Genomic DNA, 14,525 nt, shown 5'->3' with positions numbered 1-14,525 from the left:
GGTCAGATCCCCTGCAGCATCAGGATTGAGGAGTTGGACTCCAAATTTTTTATGAAACAATGTCGCAAAGTTCCTCTATCGATTAAAAAAGAAATGACGCAAATCGGTTCAGAAATCTCGGAGATTTCGGTGTACATAGGTAGAAAAACACAACTCCCTTTTTGAAAGTCGGTTAAAAAAGTAGCCTATTTTACGCCCTGGTCAATCCTCTACTTGCCTGTGAAAGTCCCGTCAAAATCGGTTCAGCCGTTCCAAAGATTAGCCTTTTCAAACAGACAGACAGACAGACAGACAGACAGACAGACAAAAATTTTAAAAACGTGTGATTCAGTTATGGTATCGTTCAAATAACCATATGAGCTTAATATGAGGTAGTTATTTCGAAATTACAGACAGACACTCCAATTTTATTTATTAGTATAGATTACGAGATATGAGTTATCCTTATATCGACCTAAAGTAGATAGGTACCTACGTATCTATCCTTTTTGATCTTGAGTAGGTACAAAACAAACTATTTAATCATAATATTATCTTGGTACCAAAGTATCCTAATCCTAATTACCACGATAATTGATAATTACTTATAACTGAAACCAAGAAAACTCAACAGAATATACGACATGACCTGTTTACATAATTATTACATACTTAATCATATCATTGCTGTAAAACCGTCAATATCGACTCAAATCTCGTATCGTACTCTATCTGTTTACAAAATTAATTTGAAGTGCCACTAAAAAGTATTAAAGGCTGAGCACAATCGCGCCGAGGTGTTAACCTATCGTAAACGTCAACTTAACGATAGCGATAATCGTAAACGTCTCGTAAAACAAATAATTAGCTTGTAAACCTCGCGAGCATCTGTTGAACGTTGCATTTTTTTGATAAAAAAAAGGACTTTACCTACCTGTTCATGATAAAATTATTGGGTATGCCGTATGCATAATTTAGCAAGTACTTAGGTACCTATTGAGTTTCTAAAACTCTTACAGCTACTGTTTGATGACTTTTTCATGGAAATAGATAAGTACCTAGGTACTTTTAGGATAGATAAATAAAAGAAAGAGTACGAAAATAAAACAGTAGGTACCTACCTAACTACCTACTTCATGTATCTACCAGAAATCGCTTTCTACAGGTAATTACGATGTTACCAAACACTAAGTAAATGATATATCAAAACTCACTGCCAAACGTTATATTTTATTATTCATTTGTTACATTAATATCATTATATCGTTAACCGCGCGCCATCTGTTGTCGGGTAGAAAGTGGTCGATATTTTGATGAAGAAGAACATTGATTTTGTGCTCCTTGTATGAAAATAGATAAATACAGCTTACTATTACAAAATAGAATTAAATGGAATGCTATTCCAATTATACAGAAATTGAAACACATGCATCTCCATAGACCTTGAACTTTGAAACAGGTAGAGACCTCGGTCGGTAGGTAAAATAAATCTGAAATAGATAAGTACCTATTTAGATATAAAAAAATTAAAACAACTAAATATAATGTACCCCACCATATTTGCTATCAACGCAATAATGAATTATTCAACAAAGGAGAGAAGAAAGATAACGAAAGATAAAATCGACTCAATTCGCCGCCGTACAAAATATTGATGCGCTAGTAGGTATCAAAGTGACAACTCGTCGCCCATTTGAATGAAGCTTTATAGCCTCATAAAACATCGCTTGCGGTAATAAAGTGATTTATCCCATAAAGTAACAGCTGATCGCCGTGATTACGCACAATACGAGCGGGCTCATAATTTTACAACCAATTTACAAACAATAAAAGTCGGTCTCCTGTCTTATACGCCCATTTACCCTCGGATATCTCCATATTCGAGAGCCCGAAGTCGCAGCTCGTAAGTTTTATTATAGCTCTCTGTACCGTTAGTACAACATTGAACACCGCATACATGGTTAATAGTATCGACTACTCCTGACTGCCAAGGTTAACGTATTCATCGATAGTACGAGCTAGTCCTAACTGTCAGTTTTGGACAGAACGTAGATACCATGACGATACCAACATGTGGAAACGTAGGTCCAACTTTTGTCTCACTTACACATTCACAAAAAAGTGGGACAGATATACGCTGCCATTTTGTCTAATTTGGCATATATTATTTCGTTTTTTGACGCTATTGACAGATGATTAACAGCGTGACAGTGACAGTCAAGCGACACCCACCGCATACTCTATGGTATGTTTGTCTATGGTAATTCATCTATATTCACTCTGAAATCACTAAAACACTGGTATCCAAAGCCAAATTTTCGTCAGATTAAAAAAAGTTACCGTTCTGTTGTCTGTTAAAGTGAAAATAAATAAAAGCAAACTGAATGAAAGGATTTTAATATACAGAAGTTCATTTAAATAGTTATTCAAGAACTAGTGATTATAATATATATTGTATTTAGGTGTGTAGGTACTATTTAAATAAAATGCAATGAGTACCTAATAATATCGTATGTCAGCTTTATATGTACGTTTACTGTCTCTTGATATCACGTCTACATAGGTTTTTTTAGAATAATAGCACTTAATAACTAGATTGGTATGTACTTAATAGGTACATATAACTATCTACATACCAATCTCTTGATTTGATTAAGGGAAGTGACCTAACCTATAGTGAAATCACAAGTGTAAATTAAAAATTTATAACACCCCCGACAAGTGAAGGTTACAGTAACTAGAAAAGACTAGAGATATAACTATCTACATACCAATCTCTTGATTTGAATAAGGCAAGCAAGTGATCAGGTTTCAAGAGTATCTAGTCGCTTATAGTGAAATCATAACTTCATTATTATTTTGTACCTACTTAAATAACTAGTCTATTAGGTACCTAGCATAAAATGGGTTCAAAAACTATTGAGCCATAGCCCATCACTGATTATTTAGTATATTTGTTAGACAGCTTTGGCTATTAAAATTCCAACATTTTTTTAGGCAGCTTTGGTGTTAAGATTACAACATTACATAGACTTAATCTTGTAATATACCATACAGTTTGGTTCTACAAAATTAAAAGCTAGGACTTGTGTTTAAAGTGGCAATAAAACATTTAATCTATGTATAATAGTTCAATAGAAAGGCAACCTTATATAACACTTTAATAAATAATTAAGTGATAAAGTTAACATAATCTCTTAATTTTTTTAACCCCGAACCAAAAAGAGGGGTGTTATAAGTTTGAGGTATCTATCTGTGGCATCGTAGCTCTTAAACTAATGAACCGATTTTAATTTAGTTTTTTTTTTTTGTTTGAAAGGTGGGCTTGATTGAGTGTTCTTAGCTATACTTAATCCAAGAAAATCGGTTCAGCCAATTGAAACTTATCAGCTCTTTTCTAGTTACTTGTAACCTTCACTTGTCAGGGGTGTTATAAATTTTTAAATGTTTATGCTTAGTAACTTACAAATATGCAGAATCAGGACATTGAGTTTAAGCTGTATGTCAGAATAAAGTGTATCTGTTTGTCTGTCCGCTAGCTTTTTACAGCCTACCTGTTCAACCAATTTTGAGGAAAGGTACAAGGTTCTTGTATCCCGGAGATGGACATTGCTGATGTTTTATTACAGAAAAACAGTTCCTATGGGATAAATCCGTGCAAATTAAGTTGTCATTATTATCATTTATTTGGTATGGAGTATTTGGTGTCATACTGGACTACATAGACTAGGTATCCTGGAAATCAAAGAGTTAGCACTGGATTTTTAAAACTTAAAAGGGCATCATGTAGTTATTAAATATTATAAATAACACAAGACTACTATCTATCTTAACAGATATATAGTAAAATAAGAAGAATATTACCTAATTGTCTAATTAGCAATTTAGAAAATTAAAGATCAATAATTCCTTTTTCAGTGAAACCCGAGCTTGAAAGCCTGTGGATTAGTGCCTAATCCACTTTGCTAGAAGACTGCATTGTGGTGTTCCTGCATCAAGACTACACTACAGAATAAGCTCCCATAAGCTGTCAGTGCAGTAACACTCCTGTACAATTTTGTAATAATATAAATATTTAAAATTAAATAAAATGTTTTTTTTTTCTCTTCTGTTTTATTAAGTATTAAAAAATGTTTTTATAGCTAGAACCAGCAAGAAACTCAACGGTTGCTCATTTCAAAGATTTTGATATATTGAATGAGTTATTGGTTAGGTTAGAGAGCTGTGGCAGGCATGCCAGTCTTCGTTGTTATTTTTTTATAACCACTTCTTGAATGACTTACTGTCTGTTATTAAGTCTGTATGTTACTGTAGTAATTGTTAAGCTATAAGTAATCAATTTGGTGTGCTAATCTTTGAATTGACAGAACCAATTTTGATGAGACTTTCACAAGCAGTTGGGACTTGGGGTGAGACGCAATCTTTAAACTAGAATGACAGGTTCTAAATCTAGTGCTGTCCTTTTCCGTAGTGCAGGGAGCATTACAAAAGGAATAGCATTTAAACCTGTCGCTTTAATTTAGTTTTGAACATAGATTTCAGGCAATATCCAGGCAGGCAAATTCCAGGATTGGTTACTTATGTAAACCCTAAGAACTTTTATTTTTAAAATGAAATAAAACAAATTAAAACAATAAAGATTTAATGACTATTACTTAAAGATCTATACCTTACACCTGTAATAGTATTAATACCTAGGTACTTTTAGATACCTAGGTATTAGGTACCAATAGGTGCATAAATAAGTAGGTACCATACAACTGTATAATTAAATTACATAAGATGTATTTAAGCACCTACATCATAAACAGTTCTTAATATATGTATAGGTATTCTACAAGATTGATGACCTCGGGTTAGTCTTGAATTGAGTTAGGTAGGTACTTGGGATCAGGGAGGCAGGCATCATAATCTGGTAATAATACTGGTGATCTGCAACCTGAAAAAAAAAATTGATTCAGAAAATCACACTAATATTATAAAGGAGAAAGTTTGTGTGTGTGTGTGTGTGTGTGTGTGTGTGTGTTTGTTACTCCTTCACGCAAAAACTACTGGACGGATTGGGCTAAAATTTAGAATGGAGATAGATTATACCCTGGATTAGCACATAGGCTACTTTTTATCCCGAAAGATCAAAGAGTTCCCACGGGAATTTTAAGAAACCTACATCCACGCGAACGAAGTCGCGGGTATCAGCTAGTATTTAATATAAGCTACATAAAATTAGGCAGATAGGGAGGTTCATTTAACACAACATTTCATTAACTTATGCCATGTTAGGTAGGTAGGTACTTGCTTGTCTGAGTGGATGCAAGCTGGCGTGGCTCCATCATCAATGAATGCAAGGAGTGATAGGTGTTATAGGTACTGTTTGCAATTGTATAAGTATACCTACCTACTTCACCTCTGTGAGGTAATAAGTTTGAAGAACATGTACTGAGTGTTTAGGTACCTACCTAGGTGAATACTTCTAAACAACTACCCAGCTGTGCAACAAGCCAACTCACTATGGCTTTGCACAAGTACCTACCTAGGTAACTATACTGGTGGAATTTTAATAGATTAATTTTATTTATCAGATATTATGATAGGTAGTAGCTACTTTCTATAAGTGAATCCAATCATGGCAAAATGTTCCAGGTAAGTAAATGATGGTGAAAACAGCTGCAATGAAGAAATTTAAATAGAATAGAACTAAATATTCAGATACAGAGATAAGTAGGTACTAATGAATTTATCACTAAGGAATTGAAATTTAAACAGAGTAACACATAAGTACCTACCTGCTTGTACTTGGAGCCACACGTATTATGTACCTACTATAAGGCTTAGAATAATATTATGTAGATATAGGTAGGTAGCGTACCTACCTATTGTGCATAGACTTTCTTAACTTAGCCTCAATGCCCAATGGTGAGGGTGATATGGTAGGTACTCTTTGTGGTCGATCTTCTAACATTACAATTATTCTACCTTAACATTTAGCATTATTAAATGCATTCTGCGAGCCGATGGCTATCGCTGCACAAAATGGATCGTTCGAGATGCACTTTTATCATTTCAGTCTACGGACGTCTGTCGTCTAGGTAGGTACTTCTAAATGTAGGGTTTTTCAAAGAGGTTCACCACACCCAGCCTTGAGGCTTCCTGTGCCCTCATCCAGTCACTTAACGTTACTCTGTAATATCGCCAGTCAATGACACGGTATCCCACACTACACTTAGGTAGGTTCCTGAGGTACGCTGTGCTTGTACCCAATCTCCGCCCAATACGACAGGCATGGATTGTTCATTGCCACTTCAACTTGCTGGTGGCTTGGGCTATGTTAGAACCTTTCTTTGACGGATGCACTATGTACATCACAAATAACGCCGCTGAGTCAAATTTAGTTACACAACCACGACGGTTAGCTTTCACAGTCTGCTTGATCATTCTCCTCGCCTCCCGTGGGCAAATTAAGGCCCAGGGACTTATAAAATTTCATCATTTTGTTTATTTATCACTGCTCTCAAGCTTCTCTCACTGAGTATTTTTTGGTGAGTTACAATTCGACCACCGACTCGTAAACTTACGCGAAAATGACGTCATTTACTAGTTTTAGCGTGTCAAATTGGTGTCAAACGATGAACTCGTGGTTCGGATTTGCTGGTATTGGTATTGGTTTCGACGAAAACGGCTGCCATTCTCGATGGTGACGTATTAATCTGGTATTTGGTATGGTAAAGTAAAAGATATACTCGCATTTGCTCGATCAACTTTAGTTCGTAATGTTTCCGCCTGTGTCGCTGGCTGTAGATGTATGAAAAAACTCGTTTTCGAGTTTAGTATTTTAAAAACTGTGAAATCTTATACTAGCCATACTGTAGTCAGTCCAATAAAACCATAACTTCTGGAGGCAAGCGTAAAATATCTCCTGACAACTAGATGGCGCATATCGCTCAAACGGAATGCAACGCCATCTGTGAGCGTATCGTTGAAGCTTTTTATGAGCCATTTGAGGTCGTCACGTCGTAACATAAAATGTTTTATGACCACGAGCGATGACGCTACCATAGCACTGCGTAATTTCTTTTGATTGAGGGGTCAATTTTAAAGTGTCAATTTATTGACTTACTAGAAAGTTATGCAAAGAAACTTTAGTAAGTACAGTAACTACCAATTAAGTATGATTTGTATAGAGATGACTGTTGTATACAGACTAATTTAATAATTATTAGGCGTAAGCAACACTGCTCATAAACTGCATTAAAAGCGTTAAGTTCAATGATCAAAGTTCCCACCGAACACACGTGGTAAAATAACGTAAAGAATTTCAAATAAAGTAAAAGAATTTCGGGTATATTGTCGTGTTATATTCAAAAGTGCTTGGCAATATACTCGGAAAGTGTTAAATTGCATCATAAACATTCAACTCGCCACCGCACTACGCGTTCGTCGTCGGTCGGCAAAGCTTTCCCGCCTTTTTTAGTACTTAATTCTGCCGCCATGCCCTCGCAGCGGTGCCATCGAATGCTGTATGCGACATCTATCCTCATAAAGCTGAACTTTATCGTAAAAATTATAACCACGCGTAGCAAGCTTAGGTGAATGATGTTTTCTTAAAATTAAATTAGAAAAGTACTATATTATGACATCCAAAATATTTATTGTAAAACGATAAATTATTTTTGTAGGGCGACATCGGACATGTTTTGGCAAGGAGAAAAATATTTTGATGTTAGATGAAAACATAGATGGCGCTAGTTGTAAATTCTGTAAGTTCTGAAACAATAAATTCAGTGAATCTTCAACCTCATTCTGATTTTCAGTGATTCGTAATGTTATACAAAACTAACCGATGCCCGCGACTTCGCCCGCGTGGATTTAGGTTTTTCGAAATCCCGTTTCAAATCCCTTTGATTTTCCGGGATAAAAAGTAGCCTATGTGCTAATCCAGGATATTATCTATCTCCATTCCACAGCCAAATCCGTCCAGTAGTTTTACCGTGAAGGAGTTACAAACATACACACACACACACACACACACATATACATACATACACGCACACACACACACACACACACACACACACACACACACACACACACACACACACACACACACAAACTTTCGACTTGATAATATTAGTGTGATTAATAATTTCTTTGCTTTTATTATTATATTTGAATCCAGCAGCCCACAAGGTAGTTAGTATACCTAATAGTTACATTGCTTTGACTTGCCTATTTAGGTACATATTATACCTATTGTAAAATTTAATTTTTAGGGGTCCGTATCTCCAGAGCAAAGAGGAACTCTTGTGGGATCACTTCGTTGTCTGTTTGTCTGTCAAGACCCGTCGAGGGAATTATTTGGACTGTAAAATAGGAATGACGACTCTCGAAATTTTCCGATTTTGTAAATAGGTACCATTAAAATGTAGCTAATCTTTTCGCCAAGGGCCGTAACAAGAAGTTATAATGTAAGCTCATAACGTAAACCAAACTGGGAAATCTCTATTATCTCATATTTACGAGCGAGAGACTGCAAAATATACCCAACTCCACAATCCGCCTAATTACATTCCCGAGTTCTAATCCACTGAAACCGATCCCTGAACCTTTTACATAAATTCCATCTAAAAAGTTATTCGATATCTGGGGTAATTATAAAAGCGGGGTGAGTGACAAATCCTCTAATAAAACAACAAGGAAATAATTCGGGGCATAAATCGCCCTTTCGGTGTGAATAGAATAGCAATTATTTGGTTGAGTTGCTACTTCCTACTCTTTTTGGGCCTTGGGGTGAAACTTTTGGAATAACTCTCTTCAAACTCGATGTTTGGTATGTCAGATTAAAACACCTACTTAATATATACCTACACTACGTAGGTATACAGTCTCCTAATATGTAATGAATCTCAGTTATTTCTTGAAAAAAATAATTAGGGAGGAGTTCTACTGTATTTTCTATAGTGGGTGCATAAAACACTCATTATTCATTATTATGGGTAGGCGATTAGTCCCTAAAATAAAATATAAATACGCCCTATAAAATTTGTTTTACATCTAATTACGAAAATCGCCTATGAGAACGTATTGAACTGAATGGATGATAAATAATTCCAAATTAAGTATTCCTATTGGAGTACGAATAAAATTTTCAGTTCGTATTCCGAGTGAGTTTTCATAGTTCCCCTTTATACCTTTCTACTTTATCACATCCACTCTTATTAGATCTCCCTTACACTTCGCCAACTCCGGTTGTATAAGGTTTGCATAGATATAAGTACCTATTTAGTTATCTTTACCTTGGACGTAGGAATGGTGATTTTTAACCTAGAAGGTAATAATATAATTTGTATGGAAATTTATGGAAAATTGACAAAGGATCTAAAATTATAAATGTTAAATGGAAAAAAGTAGGTATTTGGAATTTTTATTTTAATAAACTTTTGCAAGAGCTTTTGAAGTTTATTCTGAGAACCACGGCTTCAGATTTTTTCCTTTCTTTTCCAATGAATTCTTTTTAAATACTAAAACCATGAAAAGGCATGCAAAGCAAAACTATCACGTAGTTCATTAATATAATAATGAACTTGAGGTTAGTTATTATATTAATAATAATTAATATATTGATAAAAATTAATAGGTTAACCTTAGGTATAATTAAGGTATTATGTATCCATATACCTGGTAGGTATCTGGTAGGTAGGTATAGGTATTACATAATACCTGAAAGATGAATGTTACGTTCAATCCAAACTAATACCTATTATGAGTGCAAAAGTGTCTGTGTCTGTCTATCTGGTAGCTTTTCAAGGCCCATAATTCGTTTAACCAATTTGGACAAATGGTACGGAGCTTACAGTAGGTACGGCGTCGGGCATAGGCTACTTTTTGTCCCGGCAAATAATCGGTAATAAGGTTCCCACAGGATTTTTAAGATCTAAATCCATAAAAGTCGCAGGCATCATCTATTATTAAAACAAAATATACTTAGTATAAGAAAAGAAAAAATGTAATCTAACGCGAGTTTTTATAAAAAACTGGCCAAGTGCGAGTCAGACTCGCGCACTGAGGGTTCCGTACTCGAGTATTTTTCCAACATTTTGATAAATCAAAAACTATCACACTAATATTATAAAAGCGAAAGTTTGTATGTGTGTGTGTGTGTGTGTGTGTACTTATGTTTGTTACTCCTTCACGCTAAAACCACTGGACGGATTTGGCTGAAATTCGGAATAGATATAAGTAGATAGTATCCTGGATTAGCACGTAGGCTACTTTTTACCCCGGAAAATCACAGAGTTCCCACGGGATTTCGAAAAACCTAAATCCATGCGGACAAAGTCGCGGGCGTCAGCTAGTTATACATAAAAATGAATAAATATCTGTTTTAGAATGTACATGTACAGCTCTTTCATATGATACCCCACCTGGTATACCTGGTTATCTTACTTTGAAAATTGAAACATATTTTTTTTAATGATGTAACCACAAATTCGCGGTTTTCAGATTAATTCCTATAATTGTGCTATAAGACCTACCTACCTACCAAATTTCATGATTCTAGGTCAACGGGAAGTAGGTACCCTATAGTTTCTTGACAGACACGACAGGCAGACAGACAGACAACAAAGTGATCCTATAAGGCTTCCGTTTTTCTTTTTGAGGTACGGAACCCTAATAACCTAAAGGAAGGTACTATTAAGTATTCTGTGCTAAAGGTTAATCAGAAAGATAAAATCCAATAGGCTTCTATTTTAATCTCACAGGAACAATACCGCGAGTCAGTGTTTGGGGCAATAAAGAATGATAAATAAAGATATACGCCGTATCTTCGAGAAGACGAATAGGGGTCGCGTAGGCCCGAGAAAAAGTTGAAGGGCTTAACCCTTCCACCGTTATTTACTAGACGGTCCGTGTCGCTACAGTTTGATAGAGTTTTTAGTTATCTGTATTGTGAGGGTTAAACTTTGTAGATATGAAACCTAAATAAATGTTTTATGGAATACTCTCTCTTCATCTGGCATGTTTGTTATATGAGAGTCTATGTTTTTTGCCTTTACATTAGGCATGCCTAGAAGAGAAAATTTTTGTCACTATTGTATAGAAAATAGATTAATATAACTGGTCGGAGGTTTTCAAAGAAATTAGAACCGATAACAACGTGTGTAAAATTGTATTCAATTTTATTGTAACATTCTTGATAAGATAGTGATTATGTGCAAAACAATAAAATAAAATTGGAACATGTTTTATTCAAATAAGTATAACTTATATAAGTGGTTTTGCGCCATCAAATGCAACTACCTACCACTGGTTGAGTTGATTAATTTAAAATACATAGGCATCTACTTTATGTACTTAGATAACATTTATTTCACTTTATTCAATTATTCGTAATTTGTAATTCGTCTTGAACTGGCTTACTCAAGTGTAAAAGGAAATCTTTATACCTATAGGTAAATATTGTGCTAATAATGCATCTTTCCAATAAGAGGCAACTGTAAAATTGCTATTTTACCTTATATCTAACTCCCTCCGAGGGATAATCATTAAGATGTATGTAAATAGCAAATACCTTCTTCACGCGCGTATCCAATCTACCGTGACCAATCGAGAGCGTCCAACGGCAAAAGTGAATAAATTAGAAAAGCAGTAAATTGTCGGAGGCGTTTTAATTGAAATCGCAGTTGTTAATTGAGTGCGTAGCACACAGCGCATGCGTCTCGTTGATTTATTGTAGTCAACTATTTACTAGGCTTAGCACGTATGGGCTTGAATGGGTATTGCATTTTATAAATGCGCTAGAAATTATTTCATTTGCACTGCCTTTCGCGGCTATAGGGCGTTAGATTAAGGCTTATGCAGTGTTGAACATAGTATCAAACCGAGTTTTATTATTTCGCGGGCTTCAAACCTTAAGCCAAATAAAAGTGTGAATGCTTTTCGATACCAGATCTACAGATCAGAAGACAGACAGTCAGTCGAGAGACAGTCTCAAAATAACAAGGTGTTGTCTGTCTGCTAGGTTTTCAATTTGATAGGTAGGTACTGAAATAGCTTGCATCGCAGGCATAGACAGGGCGGCTAATTTTTGTCAAGAGATTTTCAGTCCTCTCGAGATTTTTGAAAATCTAAATAATATTCTAAGGAATGAAGTCGTAGACATCATCTATTTCGTACAGAGATAGCTTGCATACCATTTACGGATATGGCTACTTTTTATCTCAGAAAAACGAAAAGTTCTCTTGGGATTTTTGAAGGACCTAAATTCACGCGGACGAAGTCGCAAGCCCCATCTTGTTTATCATAATGTTGGGTTAAACTACTTTAAAAATACTTTGTCACTTATGATTGTTTGTTGTTGTAACTTTAGTAAGTAGTTAGTAGGTATCACTTGAAAAGTAAGAGTGCAATCTGGATACACCTGAAGCCAGCAAATTGTTTAAAGGCTTTCTTAAAGCAAACATTTCCGAATGGGTGTAAATAATTTTTACATAAAAATTAAGTGCACTTATATGGCATAAATGTCATTATGCCATTTACCTTTTTATCACTGTATAGCGTGCTTATTCGCGATATTTCATTCGGCATAAACGGTGCCACGCCTACGAAATGTCTCTTGAAAACTGTGTATTAAACTTTTTACAGCCCTTCAGATTTTACCAGTAATTGTAACTTTTTAAAGCTCGTGTTTAAGTAGACTATTACAGACTATGAAGTGATCGGCCGAGGCTTCGATTCCATGGGAATTTCGAAATGGGAAAATCCAGCTTTTTTTCCTTGTTTACATTATTTAAAGGGAACCTCTGTGCCAAGTTTCAACTTTCTAATAGGTCCAAGTGAGTCAGTAATTTTCATTTTAGTATCTAAGATTGGCAAAGCCAAATGTACCTCGTATCTAAGTCACCGGTACCCTTACGGAAGGTAAATGAATTTAATAAGCTTTTATCTACTATCTCAGTATTTCAAAACTGATGGATCGACGAAACACATCGCAAAAAACTGTCTAAGTATCTATCTGCTAGTTTTTTATGGTCCAACAGTTTAACCGATTTTGATGAAAGGTACAGAGTTAGTATATATTCCGGAGGCGGGCATAGACTGCTTTTTATCCCCGAAAATCAAAAAGTTCCCATGGGATTTTTAAAAATCCTAAATCCACACGGACGAAGTCGCGGGCAATCTCTAGTGCTTTATAAGTTTAAACTAGGTAGGTATATGTAGGACCTGCGTATGTTACAAAAGGAATAAACAAAACAATTATTCCCAGTTGATTACTATTGGGAATGCAATCATAAAAGTGAACGAACGGCACATAATTTGTCACCCGCCACCACAAAACCACACCTCGGGGTTTATGACGTTCGCTGTCATAAACCAATAAAATGAAAGTTGGAAGCGAACAAGCGATAGATAATGAACTTTTATTGGTCAGTTTTACTACAGTCCCTGGAGGACTGTCGACTTGTAAATGACGGTTACCTACGTACCTACACGCAAACGCTGTTATTATGTACAAGCGAACACTTATTTGTATTGAGTTTTATTGTGATTGGTAGTTGTACCTATATTATGAGTAGAGTAAAAACTTCATTCAATTACTCCTAGCATTATAAAACAGCATAAATGATCATTACGCTAAGGAAAAATGATCTGCGCATTTTTCACCATTCAGAGTAAGGAGTATTGGATTGATGTGATTTTTTGTTTGGATGTAGTTAAATATCTAGAGAGTAACATAGGTTACATTTTAGATAGGTATCAAATCAAAGAGTTTCCAATGGATTTTTCAATCATACCTAATCCACGCGGACTAAATCTCAAATAACATTTTAAGAGTGAAAAAAAAACTCGTTTTGTACATTGACTGTATTAAAATAAAAAAATGATAAAAGGTAAAATATGCAAGCCCTATAAATAAAAGCGGAAAAAGATTTATTACGTTTGAATCACGCGTATCGCTGTGACGAGATAACTGCGAGACAACTTGTTTAATCCTAATTTATGGAACCTAAAATATCAATCAGGTTTTACTTTGCGGGTTTATTATTTTTTGTATTTAGCATTTTATATGGTTTCGTACCTCCAAAGGGTTCCGAACCCTTATAGGATCAAATATTGTGTGTCTATTGTCTCGAAAAAAGACTTCGTCCACGTGGATTTAGGTTTTAAAAATCTCGTGGCAACTCTTTGATTTTCTGGACCAAAAAGTAGCCATGCCCATCCAGAGATGCAAGCTGTTTGTACGAGTACCTACTTAGGTACCTATGTGATTTAAGTAGCCTGTGTGTAGGATTCTTTGATTTGTGTTATTTTTTTCAATTGTTATTTATTGAACACTAGCTGATACCCGAGACTTCGTTCGCGTGGATGTAGGTTTTTTGAAATTCCCGTGGGAACTCTTTGATTTTCCGGGATAAAAAGTAGCCTATGTGCTAATCCAGGGTATAATCTATCTCCATTCTAAATTTCAGCCCAATCCGTCCAGTAGTTTTTGCGTGAAGGAGTAACAAACATACACACACACACACACACACACACACACACACACACAC

General features: G+C 35.3%; 2 long non-coding RNA genes across 2 annotated transcripts in view; one reads left to right on the top strand and one right to left on the bottom strand.

Annotated features, from left to right (window-relative positions):
* The window catches only part of LOC123869171, a 42,239-nt gene that overhangs the window by 21,042 nt on the left and 6,672 nt on the right, over positions 1–14,525 (bottom strand). The window lies entirely within an intron of this gene.
* Positions 2,514–4,083, top strand: LOC123869169. The gene is made up of 2 exons (XR_006796826.1): positions 2,514–2,669; positions 3,898–4,083. It is a non-coding gene; the product is annotated as an uncharacterized LOC123869169 (long non-coding RNA).

Source organism: Maniola jurtina, chromosome 10 (assembly GCF_905333055.1).
Source record: "Maniola jurtina chromosome 10, ilManJurt1.1, whole genome shotgun sequence".
Taxonomy (NCBI): domain Eukaryota; kingdom Metazoa; phylum Arthropoda; class Insecta; order Lepidoptera; family Nymphalidae; genus Maniola; species Maniola jurtina.
Note: the sequence above shows the minus strand (reverse complement) of the source record. Positions and strands in the feature narration are given on the sequence as shown.